General features: G+C 47.9%; 1 pseudogene; it reads left to right on the top strand.

Moving 5' to 3' along the window:
- The first annotated feature begins 17,472 nt into the window (after window positions 1–17,472).
- On the top strand, window positions 17,473–18,167 carry LOC116912429 (annotated as a pseudogene).
- The last annotated feature ends 3,684 nt before the right edge of the window (window positions 18,168–21,851 follow it).

Below are 21,851 nucleotides of genomic sequence, written 5' to 3'. Positions count from 1 at the left end.
ACTGAACCTTGATGGGCAGTGAGATTCTTTCCAGGCACCAGGAACAGCCACAAATAGCAAGAAGGGTCTGGAGCAGTTGATGACTGACCCTATGGAGGGGAGGTGATGCTGTAAAAATCAGTTGCATCCTGGCATCAGGAGACGGGCTGACTGCTCTGGCAAAAACAGCATATAAAAATAATTCTGTTATAAACCGACTCTCCCCTATATATAGTAAGGACAAATATCACCCACTTCCCCCGTTTAATGTATTTTTCAAGTTCCTGTTTTTGAATACCAGTTTTTCTTAAAGCTCACCTCTCTGAACTTTCTAATGGCGGTCACGAAGGGAGTATCTAGCCATCATGCAGGTGACCTGTAAGCTCATTCAGGGGGACAGGAGGTAAGGGGAGGGCTATTGCAGGGACCCTTCGGGTGAACTACAGGCTGTTTGGGAAAAGTCCAGAAGCATCTTCATCGCTGTTGTCGCCTGTTCTCTGGCAGACTGGAGGACTCTGCAGAAAGGGGACCTCCCAGGGCCCTTCCAGAGTCCTTCTCCTGCATGACCTGTTACCTGCTCTGGGGTGCAATAAAAGGGATAACACCAGGGAGGAAGTCATGAGCACGGCCAAGCTCTATGAAGTGTACTGATCTTCAGTCACTCACATTGGTATCAAAGTTGCCCTTCCCCATGAATACAGCTTAAATGAAAAGATCCAGACTCCCCTCCTATGAGTAGCTCTGCCCAGGAACTGTATCTCAGCTAGCGTGCTGAGAAAGACAGACCCTACAGTAAGCTGGGACCTTTACCTGCTAAAGCTGGTGCTGTGCGTGGCTGGAAGGAGCCACAGTCATTCTTCCCACCAACTCCAGCTGAGTCCTACTAGGAAATGCTACCTCCTAGACACTTTGCCATTCTGCTGAGAAACTTCTTTTTTTTTTCTCTCTCTCTCTTCTTTTTACTTGTTTCCTCCCTTGGGCTTGGGAAAGATTTGAGCCCCCGGGGCTTCCTCACAACCACTCTCCTGAAAGACAACTGACATCTCAGAAAGGGGGACATCCCAGCAACAGGAAGCAATGAAGAATGCCTATCTGGAGTTCCGTGATCGCTGCAGAGTGTTGGCCTTGCAGCTACTTCAGTTGGAGACTATGACTCCACCATTCATTCAGTGAGCATGTGTGGGATACAGTGTCTGCATCACTCAAGAGATTGCCAATAGCTTAGTGCACTGTTCTAGGCCCAGCACTGGTTGGTGCTTACCTGGGGTGTTGCCTAAAACCAACCCCTCTCAAACTACTATCAGTCTTGCTATCACAATTCCCAGTGTACGATCAAGACCATAGTGGCCCTGAGAGGTTGAGTAATCTCTCCAGGAGTACAGAGCTACATCATAAAAAGTCAGGACCAAAGTCCCTTCGAGACACTTAGCCATCCCATTCTCCTGTCCCCGGAAGAGATGTCCAAAGGAGATTGTGCAACCCACACTGAAAATCGGTTCCAGGCACTACCCTCAGAAAAGTCCCTCACCGAGCGTTTGAGCTTCTCCCACTTCTGTCACGGTCCATTTCCTCTTCCTGGACTGCACGCTAGAGAATTGGGTGTGGCAACTTCCGAGAAGGGAGGGAGGTACACACCCCCCACCCCTCAGGACATCCTACAGCTCTGAATGTGAGCATTCCTTTGCAGTAGTTGTGTTGGAAACGAAACCCTTCCTGTGTAGGTCACCTGCCCCCATCGGAAGTCCCCCACCCCCTGCATCCTTGTCAAAGCTCTCCCTCTCCCCCCACCCCAACCCCGGACCTCTCCACCTTGGCGAGCAAAGGTTCATTAGCTTGCCAAGAAATCACACCTCTGCCTCTGGGGTCTTGTCAACCAACAACATCTATTACAAGGGGCAGGAGGACTTTAGGGCAGTGGGCAGATGGTATTTGTGGTGCCTTGGGATATCCACAAACCCAGGGTTCCATCTGCTGGCATTAAGTAGCCTTCCTACTTATTGGAGCATGCGTAAAAGTCAGACCCACCACAGGGCTTGCTAAAATCCAGACGGCAGTACTCCACCTGGTAGGACCTCAGGACTCGTATCTCTAACGAGTTCCCAAAAGGTGCTGATGCTGCTGGTCCTGGGCCACACTCTGCATCTCCAGAGATTACTTTGTGGTGCAGTGTTAGCCCCAGCAATGCCAATTCCACAAAGCACTATTTAAAACATGATTCCAGGATAACATATTATGTAAAGCCCCAGAAGCAGAAATCAGTGTGCAAGGTCAAGGGGTAGCGGAGACAAGCCCCAGCCAAACATTGAGAAGAGAGCTCTTGAAATCCCGTACCTCCAGTAAGGAACACACAGGACGGGATCCTGGAAAAATTCTTGTTTATAGTTAGGTTTTCCCTCTCATTCCTAAGGCGACCAGAGTTGACCTGGGCAAAACAGGCCTGCCCTGCCCGGACCTGCCCAACGTGCTCCCTCATTCCTTGGAGGTAATGGTGGTACGCGGTGGGGGTTGGGGGAAGTATGTGGGACACGGACTGGGGATACCGTCTGTCTCAGCTTGCCAGCCTGAGTGGTCTCTGGAATTCCAATCTGAGAAGACCGAAAAAGTTCTGACCATTTCTGCAATCACAATTTCTAGAAATGTAAACATCAGAAGCTAAAACCTGAGTAGATTAACCACCACTCAACTTCTTTCCAAATTCTTTTGCCCATTCAATTCCTTCTGGATGGAAATTCCTTCCTTGTGGCCTCTCCCAGTCTCCCCTCCACAGTCAGCTATGGCTCTTCTGTCCGGACGGTGGTCCCAGGTACTTCTCCCCCTCTTGCTTCCACACTTCCAGCATCCTTAAGCCCACAAGCATTCCCAGCCAATCAGCTTCTCCTTTGCAGGTTCCTTGCTCCGTTGTCTCCTCCCTTTGTCCTTTCTGAATTATCATTTTCTTTCCTTGTGACATCCACAACAAGAACCAACAAAGCAGAAAGAAAGGTAGCTGTGTGCAGAGCGGGGCTGGAAAGGTATTTTCTCTCAGAGAGGGGGAAAAACGAGTGTAGAGGCCTAGCAGTCCCCTGGAGGTTTTGAGGAAAGAGTACCCAGGCAGGTTCAGGAAGCAATCAAGAGACACGGGGTAGAGACTGTAGCAGGGGTGGCTCTGTGGGGTGTTTACAGCGTGTGGAAACTGCAGTAAAGGGGATGTGACTACTCTAAAACCTCTCTGGGTCCCTGGGACCCCGGTGATTTAACTGCATCAACATTCTGGGATTGGATGGCCTGGGCTCAGCCTTCACTGGCTCACTCCTCAGGGTCCTTCCATCTTTGACCTTGCCCTTCCCAGGGTCTGGCACAGCGCCTATGCTGTGGTCGATGCTCAGAAAGGGCTCCCTTCTTTCCTCTCTCTGGCTCCAGGGTGCCCTTCACATTGACATGGGGGCAGAATGAAGTAGAGGCTAGTAGGACAATAGGAGATGAGGAGGAAGGGCAAATAATGCATCCCACTGAACCTCCCTGGACCAAATACCAGCCGCACAGTGCTGATCTTGGCAGGGAGCCCACCATCTACCAGTCCCCTGCAGGCCTCTGGGGTATGGCTAATTAAAGACACGGTTACTCATTTCATTCCCAAGTCACTATTTAAGGAAGTAGAGCCATGCCATTCCTATAAGGCCTCTGACCCGATACTAGAGGCAAACAATGCTGGTGCTTGTCCAAGCGGCTATAAATGCAGAGCTGTTCAAAGAGCAATTGAAGGCCAGAGAGGGAGGACAGCACAGGCCACACAGCTGGGACAGCTGCTGGATGGTTCCTCCCCCATTTCATTCTCCCCACTCCCTCTCCTTGCCCCTCTCTCTGTCCCCAGCAGAATCTGGTGGCAACCATCCCACCCCGACCTACACCCCCACCTTGCAGTCAGCGCCTGGTTTTCTGAGCTTATTCAGACTTACAATTGACTCAGAAAAGCATTTAGTGGTCTCTGTGGGTTTCAAGCAGAAGCGACCTGCAGCATTTGGGATTTTTCAGGGTTTCTTTTTTTGAGACTAAAGAAAAAACCATGGCCTTTGTATATGTGTGGTGCGTGTGCACATGTATGTTCATGTGTGAATGCCTATGCATTTTGGCAGAAGTCAGAGGAAGACACCTGGTATTTTGTCTTATTACTCTCTTCAGTATTCCTTCTAGACAGGGTCTCTGAACCTGTATCTGGACTGGTGTGTTGGGGATTGGTTCTAATGCTTTGATTTAATGATAATCTGCGTGTCCAAAAGCTGAAGGACTTTGTTCCCAGGTGGTTTGTGATCAATCAATAAAGATGCCAGTGACCAATAGCTGGGCAAAAGGAGATGGAGTAGGACCCTTAGACGTGTGCTGGCTAGGACTCAGGAGAGAGAAGGACAGACTGAGGATTACCATGATGTGGTGGGAGATGGGTCAGATTTAGAGCCACAGGAGAGAGAGCCAACAGGCCACGTAAGAACTGGGGTAGCAACCTAAGGATTAGAACTGTGCAGCCTTTGAACTACTCATGGCATTTCAAAAGTAAATGAATTTGTGTGTGCTTCATTTGCCAACCCAAAGAGTTCCTGGGCAGGTCGCTGAAAGTGCACTGGGAGCACGAAGCAGAGTGGGTCATTTCGGCTCCTCCACCAACCCCCTTCTCAACATTGGGGTTAGAGGTGCACATATAGCCATGCCTGGCTTTCTATGTGCATCCTGGGATCCAAATTCTGGTTGGGGGAGAGGAAAAAATATGATCAAAATATATGGATTAAAAAATATTTTTTTAAAGTTTTAAAGCCCTCCTAGAAAAGCACTGTCTAGAAGTATTTTCTTTGGTTCAACAAAGTAGGCACTCAGAGGCTACATGTGCCTAGGGACTGTGTGTGCTTGACCCTGCACAAGTTTGCGTGTACTTGGTGGCCACGTGTGCCTGATATTGTCTGAGAGGCTACAGGATTTAATGGTCGTCATGCTGGGTTTCAGTCTTGCTTTGACAAAAGTCCGTCCTCTTGTTTCCTTTAGAATGGCAGCATTCAGCCTAACCATCTTATATGCCACTTCAGCTTTGGTTGAATGGCTCACAGCCCAGAGTTTCTCTTGGGCCTCAGGAGAGATGTTGGGCTCTGGAACAACATCAGGACTATTAAGACTACAGGAATTCTTAAAAATAGACGTGATGCAGCTTGTGTCATGAGATGCCCACGAGCCTTTGGGTCCAGTGGTAGAATATTGTGACTTGAATCTGCAGTGTCCCCCGCAGACTCAGGCTTTGAGAGATTATTCCCCATCTGGTAGTACTATTTTGGGAGACTGTAGAATGGGAAGTGGAACTTTGCTCGTAGAAGGAGGTCACTTAAGATAGGCCTCAGAAGCTAGCCCTGCCCCACTTGAAGTGAAGGCCTTCCATCACATGCTCCAGCTGCCATGGGCTCTGATATTTCTGCTCTGCTCTGAAACCAGGAGTCAAAATAAGCTTTCCTTCTTATGATGTTCCTATCAGACCCTGTGGTCGAAGCAATATGAGAGTATCCGATACAGAAAGGAAATCGGATACCAATACATCTGAGAGCAGAGTATCATCCATTGTATGCTGGAGACCAAGGATTAAGTCATTAGGTGTGGCCCTTCCACCAAGCCCTTCTACAAGTGGTTGCATGGTCATTGACAACGGCTTATATTGATGGTCAACATGGCAAGACGTAGAGTCACCTCAAAGGCAGATCTCTGGGTGTGTCTGAGGGATTATCTACTTTAGGTTAATGAGGTAGGACCATCCATAGGCACAGTACATCCCACGGGACTGAATGTTAGAGAAAGCAACTTGAGCACGCACATTAGATCCTCTCTGTTTCCCAACTTGGGGTACCTAGATAGCTGCCTTACTTTTCTTCCACAGCACCTCCCCACCACGATGATCTGCACCTTCAAATTGAGAGCCGAAATAAACTCTTCCTTCCTTAAACTGTAGATATTGTTATAGTAACATGATGAGTAACTAATATGCCATTTAAGAATAGAAAACATCTTTCAATGCTTCAATGTCCCCAAGCAACTGTAGTGGTTTTATTTTGTTGTTGTTGTTGTTTTACTTTACTTTGGTTTATTTCCATTTAAATAAAAAAAAATTGTCTGTAGCAAATGAATTCTCTTTCTTCTGACTGAATTGGTAAACCTCAGTGACATTTTAGATTAGATAGGACTGACAAGATGGCTGAGCAGGTGAAGGCACTTGTCAGCAGATCTAACAGGCTGGGTTCTATAAATCCACAGGGTAGAAAGAAGGAACCAGCTCACTTGGGCTGTCCTCTGGCCTTCACATGCAATCCTTGTTGCACTGGTTGAAACTGATTTGTAACGGAATAAGCAAAATGTTTATGAACTTACTAAGTAACTATAAAACTAATTTCCATTGAGCTAATCTGACAAAATAGTTTTAAGTCCAAGAGTAGGACTCGCTCCCTAATTGAGTAATTAAAACCCATTCAGTCTGATACAGAAGACCCTCTGGGAATGGGAGAAGTGTCTTTAGTCTGAAGTGAGCTTAGTAGGAATTGAGAGGAATCACCAAACATGTGGTGTGGAAACTCATCTTCAGGGCTCTCCAGCTGACTTCAGGAAGGGAGAGCACTCCAAATCCCTTCCAAACTTTGTGTGTCTGATTTCCCTGGTTGGGAACTGGAAAATTTCCTTTCCTTTTTGAAGGAATGACTTTTTTTTCTATGAGAGAACAGAATTTGCTCTTCTTTCTTGAGGCTAAGATCAAACTGATCCCTTTGTTTCACAGTCTCCTGTTGAAAGGGAGATAGTTCTGGCTAACTAACTTTTCCCAGCCCCGCCCCAGCTCCAGCAAAAGAACTTAGTGCAGAATCTAGCACAGACTCCTCTTCCAGGGATCCTGGAGGCATGTGGGGTGTAAGAATACACCCCAATCTCTGTCATGGTTCTGTGGACCTAGCCTGCAGCACTTACAAAGTTGTATGCATGTGTTATGCTCGACTTAAGTAGGATCTGTCTGTATGTTCACCAAAAGGCCATCAATTGAAATTTCCCAAGACCCTGGACGTCTTTAAGAAACAGTATCTTAATTGTCTGTAGTGTTTTCCATTGGCACACCATATCAGCAGACGATTGACTGATTGGGAAGTCAAAAATAAAAGTTTATACTGATTCTTGGCTGAAGGAGCCCTGGTAATGTTTCCTTACACCTAAGTTTACTTATCTGTAAAATGGGTTCATTCCCCTCTTCAGGTGGTTTCACAGGTTAAATGGGGCAGTATGTATACAGTACTTTAATAAGTACTTCTCAGAGCAAGGCCTGGTGGCTCATGCCTGTCATTCTACCACTCCCTGGCTACACAATGAGTTTCAGGCAAAGCTTGAACTGTAAACAAGGGAAGACCATGCTGCAAAACAAACCAGTGACCAATTCCCACGATTGACACGAAGTGGAAAGCAAGGTCTATAAACAGGAGCTGTTGTTCTGGCCACCGTTGTTGAAGAAGAATTCACATGGGGCCATCGGAAAGGGTTTCAGAAGAGAGGACACAGAGCAGTTTAATGGGAAGGTCCTGCTATGTCCCCTGTAAATGGATACCTTCCACAACAATGTGGGGCTTAAGTGGGATCAGTCACCTGGTGGTCACATGTTTCCCAGTTCCTGGGGGGGGGGGAGACAGCTCTGCTGGGGAGCCCAGGAATGCAGCCTGATTTCCTGGTTCAAAAATCACACCTGTGAAATTCTATCCAGGTGGGAAATTCTTCTGCCTGAGACTCCTGAAGCCATGGTTCATTATCAAGTTATTTTTCCAGGTCACTCTGAGGTCACCTCTTTAACTAATACCACAGTCCCAGAGGAGAGCCACCCAGGTCAGCTGCAAGGGCTTTGCCTAAAAACCCACAGTAACACCTCTTTTGCTGACCATTTTCTAGGTTCCAGTTACCGCACATACAGCAATATGGGCATCTATTTAAGGCCAGGGTCTAGCCACAAATATCTCAGCTAAAGACCAGAAACTCAGGCATGGTAAGGCCCGTCAGCCATCTGAGATGGCAGCCAGCAGAAGAAAGAACCAATAATCCAGGTCTCTCTGACTCTAGTGCCTGTTACCATTAGGCCAGACGTCCCAGAAGCCCGTTAATACCACATTCCTCTCTCCTGTCACCTGTGTTTACACTTGTCAGGGACGCAAACAGGGTTTAAAAATCTCATTTTTCTCACCCGCTGAGGACACAACACAGCCTGTGGTCACGAATCAGGTCCTACGTGGCTCCATTTTTTCCAGAATATCCTCCAGCCTTTCTCATATCACATCATCTTTACCCCAAGGTCTGCCCAAGACACAATATAATAGCCCATTTGGGACTCTTGAGTTTGGCTAAGTGGCCACTTTTCTGAAACACCTGGTTGGAGCAAGAGTGCCACCTGCTGGCACAGTTGGGTCACTGCCAACGCTAATTCCTCCAGGCAGAAGCAGGCTGAAAAGGGCAGGCCAGCTGAATGGGGTGTCTGAAGGTTGAATAGAGTTTCAGGAAAGCTGTGTGGAACTCTTACTTCCTGGACATGTTCCTGGACAGCTCCAAGAACTCACTCAGCAGTGACCGGGTCCAGATTTCACTGAAATTGCTCCAATACAGGTCTGAGCCTTTGAGTGTGTACATTCCTTGGGCTCAAAGCCCAGGCTTGGGGTCAGGAAGAGAGAGCCCAGAACCAGGCTGATGCAGGATAGTAGTCTATCTTTCTGCAATGATTAAAACGTCGCCTGTCAGAACCTTCTGGTGTTCATTTTGATGCTTTCAAAGTATGACTTTGCTTGTTTACAGACTTTGGGGAGCCCCTTCCTTTTCCGTTCTTTCTTTTTTGTGCTCATATTAATGCCCTCCCCTACCTTATTCTAGTAACCATCCTAGCCACCTTCACACCCATGGTCTGACACTGGCCTGGATCCATCCAACCCATCAGCACCTATCTGCTTGATGTACCAACTCAAGGCAACAGAGCACACACAAGCCAGCAGTCATGCTGGGGGGCCACCAGGGACTGAGCTGGTCAAGGCGGCAAGCTAGGAGGTGGTACTGGTAGTGATGGTGGTGGTGGTGGTGGTGTGGTGGAGGTGGTGGTGGTGGTGGGTGGTGGTGGTGATGGAGGTGGTAGAGGAGGAGGAAGTGGTGGTGGAGGTGGTGGTGGTAGAGGAGGAGGTGGTGGTGGTGGTGGTGGTGGAGGTGGTGGTGGTGGTGGTGGTGGTGGTGGTGGTGGTGGTGGTGGTGGTGGTGGTGGTGGTGGTGGTGGTGGTGGTGGTGGGGGGGTGGTGGTGGTGGTGGGGTGGTGGTGGTGGTGGTGGTGGTGGGGGAGGTGGTGGTGGTGGTGGTGGTGGTGGTGGCGGTGGTGGTGGTGGTGGTGGTGGTGGTGGTGGTGGTGGTGGTGGTGGTGGTGGTGGTGGTGGTGGTGGTGGTGGTGGTGGTGGTGGTGGAGGTGGTGGGTGGTGGAGGTGGTGGTGGTGGTGGTGGTGGGTGGTGGGGTGGTGGTGGTGGTGGTGGTGGTGGTGGTGGTGGTGGTGGTGGTGGTGGTGGTGGTGGTGGTGGTGGTGGTGTGGTGATACACACCAATAAAACCCAGCCCTCAGTAGGTAGAAGCAGAGAACTGTCTGTGAGCTTGAGGCCAACTTGATCTACAGAGTGAGTTCCAGGACACCAGGGCTACACAGAGAAACCCTCTTCCTAAATAAACAAATATAGACAACCATGGCTTTGTGGCAGATCATTGCCCCTCTAACTGTCAGTGACCTTGTCAAAATACAAGATGCTGGTATCTTGCCAAGTTCAGGACCACCAGACCACAAATCCAGGCAGAGACTCCGATTCACGCTATACCCTCACCTCCCATTAGCCACAGCAAATGGGTATCTGTCCTGGGACATCTGCAAGAGTCTCCATCCAGCCCTGTACTTGCAGGATCAAATCACCCCTGTTCCCCACCAGGCTAAGGCCAAACAGGAGTTGCCAACGAAATGTGTGAATGACTAATGGTGGGGTTGTCTGGGAAATGCTGAGATTTTGTGAAGCAAGTATGTGTATTTTCTAAGGTGATGGTTTATCATGCCCTGCCTACTCTCTAGGAGAGCTATTCCTTGTAAGGAATAGTCTTTACAAAATCTTCGGGCTTTATCGAGCAAATGGAAGGCAGCAGTGGCCAGCTATGGCTGTGAAAACAGCACAGGCTACCTTGAGAGAGACCCAGCATTTCCCAGTGTGCAGAGTTTGGGGGTACGGGTCCGTTGGGGGAGCGCCTCTTCCAGAGAAACAGATTCTCAGCAGCATGAGCCACTTCCTTCTTTGTTCCTGGCTTGCTGCTTGCAGTCATCTCAGCCCGCCACGCTCTCAAGTGGAGTTCTTGGAAAGCTTCAGGCTCCCCTCTGGAGCCTCCGCCCTTGGGCTTTGCCTTCTGCGAGATCATTTCTGTGCCAGCCTCACTAAGTTTCCAGGCAGCCTTGAACACTTCACAAACACTCCTGTTAGCAAACTTTTTTTCCCCAATTGTATTCCTACTTATCTATCTTCCCCACAATACAGGGTAGGCTCAGGAGAGTGGGCTGCACTTACTCTTACTCATTTTGAAATCCTTAGCCCTTAGCACAAATGTTAAAATGTCTCAATGAAAGAGTAATTAAATTTCAACTGAGGGAACAAACACACTATTTTTTTTCCTAAAAACATTCCTTGGCTCTTTCAGTCTTGGTAGGGTCAATTGAAAGACAGATTTCACCACCATTCATAACATTTCTTGGAGGTGTCTCTGCCAGTCACAGCATGTGGGTGGAGCTTGACCTCCTGAGAAGAGAAGTAACACCCAGGCCTCTCTACATCCACTTTCTGAGAAGCACAATGCCCATTTAGCAGTAAATGGCTCCAGGCATGTCATGGGTTTTGTGACTCTCCATTTGCCTCCACTCATACTCAGAGAATGAGAGAGAGAGAGAGAGAGAGAGAGAGAGAGAGAGAGAGAGAGAGAGAGAGAGAGAGAACCAACAGGGGAATTCACAAGAGAGAGTGGCCAACGGCTGAAGCCAACTGTCCCTCTGCAGGGCCTGGGAACCCCATAGCTTTATTGTCACAGACCCAAACAGGAAATTGGTTGACTCAACTTACTTCCGCATCAGGATAAAGAGGGTTGAATTTTCCCTAGTTGACAGCTAGCTTTATTCTGCTTCCTTTTGACAGAACACAATCCATAAGAAATCGATAAGGTGACTACTCCAACCTTTGCTCCTCCCACACACTTCAGTGGAAAGTGAGCTTGAGGCAGGAGGCTGACCCAGCTAGTTTGCTCCCACAAGGACAAGGCTATAGGGGAAACTGGCCAAAGGACTGAGCCCCACATGGCTGTGGTCGCCTTTGAATAATGACCTCACTTGCCCCAAACAACAGAACAGGTTCCTGTATTTCGCAGGATGGAATTCCTCACTCTGCTTTGGGTCTTCCTAGTGGCTTGACTGAACCTGTACGGTTTCCTCACACTGGAATTTCTTGTCCCAAAGCCACTGAGCCACAGGAAGCCGCTCACACCGCTTCTCAAAGATGTGGGTCAGCTTCCATGGATAGAAGGGAGAGTTAAATATGCCATGGCCACATCTGTAGTGAACATTCCCGGACTTTTTTCTTGTCTATTTTCTCTAAGATATACAGAAGAACATTGACTTACACAGCATTGATATCATACTGAGTGTTATGATACTTAATATTAGAATGTACGTTCATGTAAGAGGCTATTTAAGGCATGTAGGAAATATGCACTGGTTATTTTTAAAATATACCTTAATTTGTTTGTTTGTTTGTTTGCTTGCTTGCTTGCTTGCTCTGTTGTTTATTCATTTGCTTGTTTGGGACTGGGAGGGGGGTGTGTGACAAAATGTTGCCCAGGCTGATCTTACAACTCCTGGGCTCAAGGGACCCTGCTGCCCAAGCACTCCTAGTAGTGGGACTTTGGGCAGAAGCCACCACTAAGGGTGTGAAGGGACTGCAGATGTAGATCTGGAGTGCACATGTGTTTCCAGGACAGCAACCTACAGAAGACTTGGTGTCTATTCTGTAGTTCTCAGAGCAGTGATTTGACCCTCTCCTGTCCCCTCCTCTGGAGTGCAGGCCTTTCTTCTGAAGAACACAAAAGCCGGCAGAGAAGGAAATGAGGTGGGCACCAAATTCAGAGCCAGGCTAAGGGAGCTCACATTGCTACTCTTCCTTGGAAGCTCATGCTCTTCCAGAAGCTCCAGCTACAAATGGACCACCCACCCCGTCCCTGACCCAGCGCTCTGGCCTGTGCTGGTCTTACCCATGACTCCCCATCTTAGGTCTCTTTCTGTTCTCTTTCCCATTGGTGAAGTATGGATTGCCGGTAGCCTCAAACCCTAAGGGCAAGACTATCAAGCGCTTCCAAAATGTCCTCTAGCCAGGTCCTGTATCTTACATTCAGTGAGTGATACAGGATGTAAGATAAGCCTTCTGGTAAGTGCCAGTTGTGGGCTTCTTTGATGGCAAAGCTTCTCAGGACTTCTGGGATTGTGAGTAGGGGGAGAGGGGGTCTGACTTATAAAGCTGTACTCCTCATCACTCAGGGACTCCTGGTGTTTCAGAAAATGGCCTAGAGAGGCTTCCATTGTCTGAGCCCATGAACAAGGGCAAGGCTCATGCATGCAGGGGTGGGGGTGTGGGGGTAGAGTTTGGGGTGGGGTGGGGTTTGGGGGTGGGGTGGGGGTGAGGTTACACAAGCAGGTCAGATAAAGTTACAGGAACTGGTCAGATCGAGGCGGGCGTGGGTAGGGGGTCATTCCGAGGCTGTGGAGACTCCCTTACATCAGCACTTTAAATCTCAGTCCCATTTCCTCATTTAACATATTCCTGAGCTCGAAGTCGTCCTTTGGCCCCATGCTTCTGTCTTCTTTTTAAAACTCTAATGGACAAGAGAAGTTCCTTGTCCCACTTCCTCCCGTTCCCCCCCACCCCAATACTCCCGGCCGACCCCAGCCTCTATAAACAAGAGACAGCGTTGACTTGCTGCGCACTGCTGAGTTTCTGAATCAGCCAGTGCTCCACCTCTGGGTGGGTAAATGTTTTTCCAAGAACTCTCCAGAAGCCCTGGGTTTTGCTTCTAAGTCAGTTCAGCTATGGTACATCTGGATAGCCTTTCTCAGCAAAACGCCACTCAGTGTTTAAGAAAAGGAAATGATGGACTATTCAGGAGAGTTGATCGGAACACAAAGGAATCCAAACGCATTGGATAGCATGCTGTCTAAACACACTTTGTTTTCTTCAGAAAGAAAAAAAAGCAAATTGCCAGGGAAAAATACATTTTACAAAATGGCTCATATCAGGAGAGGGCTGGAGACTTTTAAGAAACCTGAAATGTAAGAGGGTTACCCAGACTTAGTTATTAATATCTTGGAACCAGCTGGGGAGTGAAATTAGGCTGTAAAATCATTGCACCATGTGCTGTGCCAAGCTGGAAATAACACGTTTCTCACATACTTCTACAGGAGACAAATACCACACTGGGGCACAGGAAAGGCAGTTTGGTCTCATTGTCCTCGTTTCTCGTTTGTTGGAGTCATAATTCCTTTCACTGAGCTCACAGATTGAAGGGTCAGAGAGCAGAGGTCTCGGTGTCAGGCTGCTGGCTCTGACCCTAGTCATGGCTGGCTCTAATGCTCATCTCTCTGGGCCTTCATTCCCTCATCTAGAAAATGAGAGTCGCGCTGGTGATGGCAACTGGTCTGCTTAGCATCCATGTGGAGCAGGAACACTCTCCCGCGGTAATGCCAGCCACAGTAATGCCAGCTGTGGTTAGGCGATGTCCCTCTAGCAGCGTCTGCCACCAGGTCTTCTGCAGCCCTCTTCAAAACTGACAACCCTTTAGGTAGAGTGATAGAGGGAAAGTACGAATAAGTGAAAGCAAGATGCCACCATTAACTTACAGACACAAGTAGGCACACAGGAGTGGAACCATTGCATGCCCACGACCCAGACAGCTTGGCTAATGGCAATTTCCAGAAATGCAAATCACCCAGCTACCTCCGATAGAGAGAGAAAGTCCGGAGAGAGAGGTAGCTACACCGAAAAGCTGAGTCAGCAGATAGAAACCTCTCTGTGAAGAAATCTCAGGACCAAGTGGCCTCATTTGTATATTCTCCAGGACATTTAAAAAACTAACACCCATTCTCCTCTAAGTCTGCCAAACAAGGCAACTGTATGAACACTTCCAAATTCCCTGTTTACCCAGAGGTGGAGGGTGGAGGGGAGACGGACAAAACAAACAAACAAGATAGTTCCTGACTCCTTTTAGAACAGTGTCCTCTCTAACCTAACACCTTTCGTAGAGTCTATTTCCAAATTCCTTCTCTTCTTGGCTTTGATCCCCACCCCCCATGGGTTACCTATTCACTTCCTGTCTTCTCCATTAGCACCCACGTTCCATCAGAGTAGGGCATTTGTTTCTGGTTTGAGTGTTTCTTGGTAAATTCAGTGTCTGGGGCGTCACCTGTCACATAATAGATGCTCAGGAAAACTTTACTAAGCCAGCACACCATTTAATCGTTCATTTGTTGGGAGACTAGCACTCAATCAAGGAAGGACAGAGATGGCTGCCAGGAGAGCATGACCTTCCAAAGGCAGAGAGATAGACAAGCAAGAGACAGCCATATCAGAAGAGTAAGGAAATGAGGGTTTAAAAAGTTAGGGTGCTCATTGTCTCAGTCAAGGCCAGAAGGTCACGGACACAAATATCGGCAGAACTTCCTGTGAAGGAAAGTCACTGGGCATGTCAGAGGTCTGCACAGGTGGTGTGGCTTTGGGGAGTGAGAGGGGAACATCAGACCCTCAGATAATGGGTTTAATTTCTTTTTAAAAAAATTCACACATGGTCATTGTACATACGGGGTGGGGACAGAATGATAATTTATACACATATGCAATGATATGTAATGTGTGATGTTCCAGTCCTGGTGATGAACACTCCCCTTGCCTTAAACAGCATGTCTTCCCTGGGATCTTTTGAGGGCCTCTCTGTTGTCTCTAAAATTGTTTCAGTTCCTGCCGCAGGACGTTTTGCTGAGTCTCCTAACTTAACAGTGAGTTCCCATCTGTGTTCTGGCTTCCCCTTCGTCCTCCCACCCTCTTGCCTTTCTCAGCCCCCATTTCTACTTCTGCTTCTGAGAAATGAGCTTGTGTAGCTGCCACAGATGAGTAGGGGTGCCCAGCATTTGCCTCTGTGTCTAGCAATTCACTGTGTAAAGCGTCCCGTCCCATTCCACCTCACTGTGGCCAGTAAGACTTCGGTTTCTTGTCTATTCAGGCAAGACTTTGAAATCGTTGCTTTTGTTTTTTTGTTTGTTTGTTTGTTTGTTTCTTTTTGTATAGGAAAGGAAGTATAGAGGTGAGGATATGCTGGTGAGGATGAGGGACAAGTGAAGATGTTGTTTTTATGTGGGTAAGACTTCTGCAAGTCCGAAAGGCCTGTGGAAAAAGTACGACTGTGCGTGAGGTGGGATATCCAAGAGAGAAGAAGGGTTCGGGAAGGGAAGCTGGTCCCCAAATCATAGGATGGTGTCAACAAGGGGGAACCATCTCTTTAGCACCTCAGGCTCCAGGCAGGAAAGTAAGATGTGGAGAACAGATCCTCTTAGGTCCTTCGAGAAACCAGTCTCCTGAAACCCAGTCTCTTTATGGTGTGCTGAGGATGCTCGGGGCGGGAGTGGGGGTGGGGGGGGAGGGGGTGGAGCAGGGCGGAGGCTGAAGGTCTGGGAAGCACAATGGGGAGTAGAAAATGCTTACTTCAACGCTGTCCTGTTTGTAGAAGACACTTCCGGTTCTGTGGTTCTGTGTGATGCTTTCCCTCTGGGTTGATTCCCATTACAATAATAATTCCTTTGGGGTCCCTCCTCAGAACCCTTCTAAGTGTGAGGAGAATCAGCCCACAGGTAAATTAGTGGGGAGAATTGAACTTGCACAGCCTTGCCCCTTCCCAGTCTCTTTTTCCTTTAAGGAAACAGGCAGAAGCATAGATACAAAGCTTGCCTCCACATGAGCCCATAGGGAGGGGAGGCGTGGTCTGGCCTTGCCATGGTGCTATGGTAGGAATGGCAGCTCCTGAGTTCAGCCTTAGGAATCCCTGTGCCCGCATATCATCTCTGACGACTTTTTTCTTTGTTCCCCACTCTCCCCTCTGTTGTCACATCACCACCACCCACCACCCAAGACCACCACCACCACCACCACCACCACCACCACCACCACCACCACCACCACCACCACCACCACCACCACCACCACCACACAGACGGTTCAAAAGATAAACTGGGAGAAGCAATAGTATTACTGCACCGGAAATTATGCTATCAAACATGGCTCATGAAATGTGCTTCTCAAAAATCATTCCTTTCAAATATACCCCCCAAAAAAACTCCAAGAAACCGTTTCTGATAGCATTTAATAATGGGGGAGGGGGTTCCATTCTTCTCGAAGAGAATAGTTGTAGCATAGAAATGAGAACCAGACCCCTATGATGAATGTGTTCAAGCCCCAGGATCTGCTTTCGCAATTCAGCCGGATAAAAAGCACAACGTGATCATTTCTTCAGCTCTTTCCAGGATTCCACGGTTTTCTCTCTGGAAGCAGCAATCACCACACACACTGCTTCGAGCCTGAGAAAATGCCCCGAATCATCTCAATATGGGAAGAGAAGGCAGAGCAACGACCATGCTGCGAAGGCAGGAGAGCATTCGCCAAGGCACATTCCTGATGGGTGAGGGAAACACCCCAGCCATAGAGCAAAAGCAGGTGTTGGCATTCGTGCATGCTGCCCTGGGCTCAGTCTCCAGCTTTCTCTCGCTCTCTCCAGCTTTCTCCGTGCCAAAGTGTTGGTCTCTGTAATCATTTTAGAAATGGTCATTATCACCTTCCCCGGTTCTTTCAGTCTCCATACTGCAAATCGAAAAATATTGGGCTTGACTGCGCAAAACTCTCTGTGCAACTTCTACTGTCTGAATGCTTACCGAGCCATCGTCAGCCCGGTGGGTGAAGACAAAGCCCATCCGTGAAATTGCTCTTAACAATTCAACTAGCGTGCTCTCTTAAGAAGCAGAGGGATGGAGGTTGTTCGGAGTGTGTGGGGGGCATTGGCGTCTGTGGGAAGCTAAAAATCTGAGGCTGGAAAGTGGGTGGGGACTCTGTTGGTGGGGGTGAGGCTGCCAAGCTTGGAGCTTGTGTGTGGTCCTCACGCTGCTCTGCCTATGGCGAATGACCTCCCGCCATCTCACATTATCCAGGCAGTTGTTTGAAGTACCCAGAGGGGACTTTTTTTTTTCCCAAGAAGCAAACATTCCCACCCTCTCCCCCATTCAGATAATGGTCCACAGGAGTAAATTTCCTAAGAGGAGGATGGGGTGCAGATAAAATAGTGGGTCTCGATTTGCAGTACATTGAGCTCCATAGAGACAGCGCCGGGGCAAGCGAGAGCCGAACGGGCACTGGGCGACTCTGTGCCTCGCGGAGGAAAATCAACTAAACATGGGCAAAGGAGATCCTAAGAAGCCGAGAGGCAAAATGTCCTCATATGCATTCTTTGTGCAAACCTGCCGGGAGGAGCACAAGAAGAAGCACCCGGATGCTTCTGTCAACTTCTCAGAGTTCTCCAAGAAGTGCTCAGAGAGGTGGAAGACCATGTCTGCTAAAGAAAAGGGGAAATTTGAAGATATGGCAAAGGCTGACAAGGCTCATTATGAAAGAGAAATGAAAACCTACATCCCCCCCCAAAGGGGAGATGAAAAAGAAGTTCAAGGACCCCAATGCCCCCAAGAGGCCTCCTTCGGCCTTCTTCTTGTTCTGTTCTGAGTACCGCCCAAAAATCAAAGGCGAGCATCCTGGCTTATCCATTGGTGATGTTGTGAAGAAACTAGGAGAGATGTGGAACAACACTGCCGCGGATGACAAGCAGCCCTATGAAAAGAAGGCCGCCAAGCTGAAGGAGAAGTATGAGAAGGATATTGCTGCCTACAGAGCTAAAGGAAAACCTGATGCAGCGAAAAAGGGGGGTGGTCAAGGCTGAGAAGAGCAAGAAAAAGAAGGAAGAGGAAGACGACGAGGAGGATGAAGAGGATGAGGGAGAGGAGGAAGAAGAGGAAGACGAAGATGAAGAAGAAGATGATGGTAATGAATAAGTTGGTTCTAGCACAGTTTTTTTTTTCTTGTCTATAAAGCATTTAAACCCCCCCTGTACACAACTCACTCCTTTTAAAGAAAAAAATTGAAATGTAAAAAAAAAAAAAAAAAATAGTGGGTCTCAGATGTGGGCCTAAGCCAGTCAAATGCCATCGTCCCTGGCTCTGAGGGAATAGGGAGGTATCATGGAGGCATCAACGCGGTGTCTTAACCCACTGGGCACTGCTTTTTGCAGTGAGTCTGGCAGCCTGGCGGTTCTCATTCCGGCCCTATCGTCGAGGCCTTTCTGAGCTGAAAGTAGGGACACACTGGAGACCAGGTTCAACCCTGACCTTCATGGGGCGCACAGCCAGGGCAATGCGTCTGGCTTGAGAATAACCCCCAGTCTCACTCCACTCTCTCTGAGTCCACAGTGGATGCAGGAAGTTCAGGTAAACAGGATTCTATTGGCACAGACTTGATGTTCTAAAGATGTCGAGCTTCAGGTTTGAATGATCCGAAGATGGAAAAGCTAACCCGCTGTGCAGTGAAGGAGAAGGAAGGAGGGCATCATCATCCAAAGATCATGGTCAGTCGGCACAGCTTACTGGAACCTTGCCAATTCTGCAGCAGAGCAATTCACATAAACAAACACCCACACTTTGTAGATTTGTTGTAAGAGATTTTAACTTTGAACCCAATGGATGACTTGGGGAGAAGTGAGATGGCTAAGGTCAAAGGTGCTTGTTGACAACTCGATGACCTGAGTTCCATGTCCAGGACCCACATGGTAAGAAGGGACCACCACCTCTGCAGGTTGTCTTTTGACCTCCACACAAGCACCATGGCAACACACACTCACTTAATTGATAGATAGATGATAGGTAGATAGATAGATAGATGATAGATAGATAGATACATGATAGACAATAAATAGATTATATATAGATGATAGATAGATGATAGATGGATTGATTGATGATAGATGATAGATAGATAGGTTGATTGATAGATAAGTGACAGATTATATAGAGAGATGATAGATGATAGATAGGTGACAGATTATAGATAGATTATATAGAGATGATTGATAGATGATAGATGATAAATAGATTATATATATAGATGATATATTAAATATAGATGATAGATAGATTATAGATTTTATATATAGACAGATAATCGATAAATAAATAGATGATAGGTAAATGTGAAGAATGAACTAAGCTACCTTGAAAGTAGAGGGCGGGGACATTCGAGTGGAGTTGTATATCAGACAGAGGCTAACCTAACTTTTCCTTGTTATTCATAGTGACATCTCGGTGCTCATAGTGGCCATTGTCTTGAAAAGTCACAAACCTAGCTGACCTCCAAATCTGACTCTCTGTGGCTTTAATGAAACACCACAGCTTCTCTGAGGCTCCTCCTCATTATAGCATTAAAAGAGGGCTTAGTACTTAACCATCACCAGTGGCTTTTACTCAGTGGCTGCTCAGGTCCAGCTATCAAGTCCACACTCCATCTGACTAAATGGACATTACCTGAAAGCCAGATGAACCGTTCTTCCTTAGCTCCCAGTGACTACACAGCTGCCTGCTGCTGCAAAGCATGCTGGGGAAGGTGGCTCTTCTTGCAAGATGCCCTCTGCCAAGCTGAAACCATGGGATCTTATTATTAGAGAAGAGGGAAGGTGCGATCCTGTAGGGCAACCTCAAACATTGGGTGTGGGGTCTGATGATGACCCAAAGCACTGAGCTGGCCAGGTACCTGTGGCTACTTATTGACCTATGTCTGACTGCCTGTGAAACACACAGAAAAAAAAATTCTGTCCAGGCAAAGAGGGCTAACAGAACAGGGGAAGGAAAAAGAGTTTTAGAGCCTTCCCTTGTTCTATTTCAGAGCCCCTCCCCCCCTTAGCCTTTGTCCTCCGCAGCAGCCCCAGGTCCACATGGCCAGTGGCAATGAGGAGATGCTTCAGCAGCAGGCTCTGCAGAGACAGGCCTCACAATAGGAGCCAGGGCAGCAGCGCATCGCAGGTGATTCTGCCAGTAAATAATTCCCACCGCAGCGGTTAATGGAAATGCAGTTTTCATTACAGTAAGGAAATTGAAATCTCAGCCGCCCTCTGTGGGCTCCATCTGGCCTTCTTTCGTTTCTCATAAGACGCTGTGTTGTTTTCATTCCCCCCTCGATTAACCTTTAGCACTAAGGGCAGGGGAGGCCAGGTTGATTGAAATCCTCGAGAACGTTTCACATCATGCCAACGTCTTAACAAGAAGGGGGAGGGACTAGACTTTTTTTTTCCCCGTTTGAGGAGGGGACGTTATCTTGAAGAAAGGTTCCAGATGGCCTGCCTGAGTTGAACATCTGACAGGCATGCAGAAGGAGAAGAAATTGAGGCAGAGTAATGGCCAAGTTTCCTGTGTTGCTAGAAATTCCCCCAGATAATATTGGACAGCCTCCTCTGGGTGGGGACATCTGGGGCATCAATGATGAATGTCCCTGCCATGGCCTGAAGGCTTACATCCATTATGCCCAAATTCATACATGGATATCCCATCCATCCAAGTGGTCATGTCAGCAGGGAGAGTCTTTGTGAGAACACTGGGTTCCTGGCAGAGCTCCATGTTCAAGAGGAGGTGCCTTTAGGGACCTTAGGGAGGTGATGGTCTCTTTTGACATGCAAGGGTGCAATAAGAAGAAGCCAAGTATGAACCAGGAAGGAGCCCTGGGCAGACATCAAACCTAAGTTTCTGTTGTTTATAAGCCACTCAGCCTAAGGCACTTTGTTATAGCAGCTCAAAGGGACCAAGAAATATCCCAGGACGAGATATGTTTCCATATCAGTTTAGCTCTCTGAATTGCAATAATGTGTGGCCGTGTAAATTTTCTCCCTCGTCAGAGACAGAGGAGCTAAGGAGGCTGCTGCAGACTCACTTCCCCTAGATGCCCTCTCCTCTCAATTCTGGGTCACACCCCAGCTCCCCCGTGGCTCAGAGGACCCTTGCTGCCTTTCATAGTCAGCTCCTTCCTGGCAGGTTTTATTTTTTGCACCACCCACTCAACAGAGGAGGCACAGAGCTAATAGGTTTGTGGCAGAGAGAACATCTGCTCAGCCTCAGAAGTCAAGAGTGCTGAATCTCATCATCTTGAAAGAGAAAGGGCATTCTCTGTTGGCAGAGGCCCGTCTTAGGGTTTTAGTTCGTCTCTGTGGTTTCAGTCTGTGTTCTTATAATTGAACAGTTCTTTTTTTCTGACAACCTCTTTTTTTTTCCTTTGCCAAGAGCTGATATTGTGTCAACCATTGTACTAGTTTGTGTCAACTTGACACAACCATAGTCACCTGAGAGGAGAGAACCACAACTGAGGAAATGCCTCCATAAGATAGGGCTGTGGGACTTTTTTTTAAATTACTGATTGATGTGGGAGATCCCAGCCCATTGTGGGTGGAGACACCCCTGGGCTGCAGGTCTGGGTTCTACATAAGAAAGCAGGCTGAGAAAGTCACAGAAACAAGCTGGTAAGCAGCATCCATCCATGGCTTCTGCTTCAGCTTCTGCCTCCAGGTTCCTTCCTTGGCTTCCCTTAATGGACTGTGATCCAGAATGCGAAAGTCAAACCAATCCTTTTCCTCCACACTTGGCTTTTGGTCATGGTGTTTTAACACAACAATGGAAAGCCTAAGACAACCATTTGCAGTTTTC

Source organism: Rattus rattus, chromosome 11, assembly GCF_011064425.1.
Source record: "Rattus rattus isolate New Zealand chromosome 11, Rrattus_CSIRO_v1, whole genome shotgun sequence".
Lineage (NCBI taxonomy): Eukaryota > Metazoa > Chordata > Mammalia > Rodentia > Muridae > Rattus > Rattus rattus.
This window is presented reverse-complemented; position numbering and strand designations above follow the sequence as displayed.